Source organism: Arachis ipaensis, chromosome B07 (assembly GCF_000816755.2).
Source record: "Arachis ipaensis cultivar K30076 chromosome B07, Araip1.1, whole genome shotgun sequence".
Classification (NCBI taxonomy): Eukaryota; Viridiplantae; Streptophyta; class Magnoliopsida; order Fabales; family Fabaceae; genus Arachis; species Arachis ipaensis.
Window position 1 is genome coordinate 166,676 of NC_029791.2, and position 4,075 is coordinate 170,750.

The window sequence follows — 4,075 nt, forward strand, 5'->3', positions numbered from 1 at the left end:
TTACCTTTTTATTTTTAATATTCTTTTATTTAAGATTCTATGAATTGAAGAAATAGAAATAAAAACTTATATATTCTCACTATTTTTAACTTTTTTAATAAGATTTTAAAAGCTAAAAACATTATAAACAAAAATGCAAAGCAAACTACTAATATTTGTATTTCAATATCTGTATCAAAATTTTTTGTTCAGTTCTATTTTCTCGTTCCAAAATCAAATTGTAGCTTTTTAAAAAGTTATTTAAATGTTTATAGAGAAGTTAAAAAATAACTTCTCTCATACTAAAAAATTTTATTTTATTTCTTTTAAAATAAATACTTTTAAAATTAAAAAACTAAATACAAAATAATTTATTTATAATTTAAACTATTTTTTTTAAAAAAAATTAATTAAATTGTTTACCTAAACTACGTCTAAGCATAACAAATATTGGCAGAAGATCGCACTATTGCAATCAAAATATACTTTCTTTAATTTCTTTGCTTTCATTTCAACAGCATTACCAACATAATAATTATTAAGTGAATACAAATTAAACTAATTAATAGCTTAATGATTTATTTCTTTTCTTTACTCGTGATGAAGAGGAATAATATCATAGAACACTAACATTTAATTTCTCTTGCACTCAACAAACAACGATCATTTGAGCATGTTCTGGAGAATTAGAGTATGTATAATATGGTCTATCAATTTATCATCATATTCCTAAGTGCTGGGATCTCAAACTCATCATACCGTGGGTCCCCATTAATTAGGCAAACATTTATTTTAACCTCCATACCTGTTGCCACACTCTAATCATTACTACAAACACTATGTGCATTTATTTATATTAAAGGAAAATAGAAAAAAATATACCTTAATATATAAATATGCTTGAAGTGTTCTACTTGTGAACGCCTACAATGTTTAAGATTTTTTTTTTATTTAAGTATTTTCTCCATTTTTTTCAAAAGAATAAAAAAAATACAAAATAAAAATTTTTTTTGGTGTCTTATACAAAATACGTTTGCTCAAGCATGTTTGTTTTTTAACTTTAGAAATAGATTTCATTATAAAAACTAAATATGAAATTTTTTTTTTACGATATTTTTTAATTTAACCGACTAAAAATTAAGTTATCTTATATTAGATCTGTCATTGCTAAATAAGTTATTACCGTATACATAAAATAGAATTTAAACTCTAACAAATATTTAAACAAATAAATAAATTAATTACTCGACTAATCTAACTTGATTTAAAAATATTTATGCTAAATTGGTAATGCTATATCCATGACACGTGAGGTTTAGCAATTGAATTAAGCACCACAATATATAGTACACCCAACTATGGCCATTGGAACCATATGATTGCTTCTTTGTACTGTTTTTGTGATGAAATGTCAACCGCTTGTTCAACTCTATATCTATTCTTTCATTTTCATCAACTTAGCTTATGACCCTTCCCTTTTGATCTTATATGTTTGTTGGTTCCTTAGGGACTTGCATAATTCAGAAGAATAAATATATGAATCGATTTTTAAATTAGTAAATATTAGTTGATTGTTTTTATTGTAAAATTATTATTTTAATTTTTATTTTTTCGAGGGTTTATATTTTAAAATTAAGATTTAGAATTTAAGATAAAAAAAAATTTTTTTGCAATGCTGGCTGATATTTAATAAAAAGTAATTTTTAAAATATTGGCTGATATTTTTAAATTGTTGTAAATAATAAAAACATACAACAAAAATTATTTTTAGTGGCAATAATATATAGTTATTATATGTCTTATTTAACTTATATTTTTACGGAAATTATATATTTATCGTTATTATTATATATTATAATGACAATTATACACTTTTTGCAATTATTGAAAAGATATTTATTGACAATTGAATAATTATTGTCACTAAAACTTTTTAACGACAAAATATAAGACGATTAATGTCTAATTATTGGTAAATACATTAACGTGTATTTTTATTGTCATTAAAAATAAAATAAATAACCGTAAAAAGTAATTTTTTAAAGTAGTGAAGGTATTTTTGTTTTTTTTTTTTAATTTGTAAATATTTAATAAAACTTTATAATTGTCTTAATAATTATATTCAACTTTAAAAAAAGAACCTTAATTCGAGAAGAAGATAACAATGGGTGATTAATTTATAGGGATTTGGATCTTCTAAATTTTGAATTTTACTTTAGAAGAAAAAATATGATCTCTCATCGTTTATTTCATAAGTGGGACCAAGAGAAAATATGAGAGAAAAATTATTTAAAAGTGAGAGATCATGCTTTACCTTTTAAAATAAAAATTTAAAATTTAGAGGATTTAAATTAAATTTGTAGCAGCCATAATGGGGTCCAAAAAACTCCAAATAAAGGAAGCAGAGTGAAAAGGCATGTTTGCAAGTTGTGTGAATGAAACAACACACACCAAGTCAAAGGGGCTAAAGCTAGTGCTAATAGTTTTATAGATATTGGACCAAATTCCTCTTGAGACTTATTTATATAGACAAGGGTCCCCTCCATTTATGATCCTTAAATTAAATTGAAGTTAGCTGAGCCTCAAACCCTTCATTCAAAATTCTCCACACAACAGCCATAAGGTTTCCCTATCATATGAAAATGTATATTGGTCCCAAATTATGAGTATATGCCTAATGTCTGGATAGATGATGAATATAGAAATCAAGGCATTTGTGCCCTAGGTGCATGTGTAGTTATCTTATCCCTATCATCACATGCATTAATTCCTTGCTACTCAATGCTTGGACCTCAAAAATTGGGACCTGAATGGATTATATTCACCTTATTATCACTTGCCAAATCTTTTCAATTTAATTTGTTTCAAAAATCCTTCTCGTAGCGGCGCTGTGTTGGAGCACTTAAAAAGCGAGAAATTGGTGTGTTTTTGAGAAGGTAATAAGCTCAATACCAGAAATAGTGAAAGAAGTCAGTAATTTAGTACATGAATTCGTGAGCCATACCTGATAGATGCTGCTAATTTTCTTTACTCTTACTTTACTCTTTTTTAAGCTCTTAGTCTTTCAGTCATAGTTGGTAATAAATAGAAATACCCAATTATTTTGTACTTCTTTATGGAAACACTTTTATTTTATATTAATAAAATAACATTTATCTTTGAGAAAAAAAAAAGTTAAGTTATATATGGCCAATGAGTTATATATCAAATGGTATAATCTCTTCATACTCACCTAAAAAGTCGTGGGTTCGAATCTCCCTATCTTTAGTAAAAAAAAAAAAAAAGTTAAGTTATATATGCATGNATTCATAATATTAAAATGTGATTTAAATTTAAATATATTATTATTATTAAACATTTTTGGGCTTTAGCCTACTTTTTTAAAACTCTAATTTGACCTAAATGACTTTAAATTTTAGACTTTAGAAATCTACATGACTACATGAGAATATTTTTTTTAAAAGCTAGATTAAAGAAATATAAGTAGATAAAGTATATTAAAAAAATTCATAATAGATATGTCCTTAATTAATGTGATCTATATATATAGTTAAAGTATTTGTCAAATAATCTTTTTCTCTAAATAGGTGAAATAAATTCTTAAACATGTGTTTGCTAACCCATCATCACGTTAAGGACATGTTATTATAATGCAAGCAAATGTGATCTGCCACATGGCATGTTTTGTAGCATCTTTTATCACATGTGATATGCCACGTGGCAAATAATGCATTTAGCAACGACATGTATTACTTTTGTAAATCCATAGTTATGAGCTAAATAGTTAACAAAATATAAATTCTATAATAAAAATGATAGTTTTAAAATTTCAATACCAACATAAATCATCCTTACAAGTTACAAAGTCAACCCTCAAAGTGAATCTTAGGTTATTCAGAGAGAGAGAGGGGAAAGAAAAAGAGAGGAATTAAATAATTAATCCAAAAACAACTCTAATTTAGTTTCTCTTTGAATTTGAAAAAAAAAAGTGTTTATTTTTATTTTTATTACAAATCTCACATCTTTAATAATGTCTTTAAAGAGTTTATAAATATAAATCACTTCTTTTACTACAAACAAATTTTTAAAATTGAGT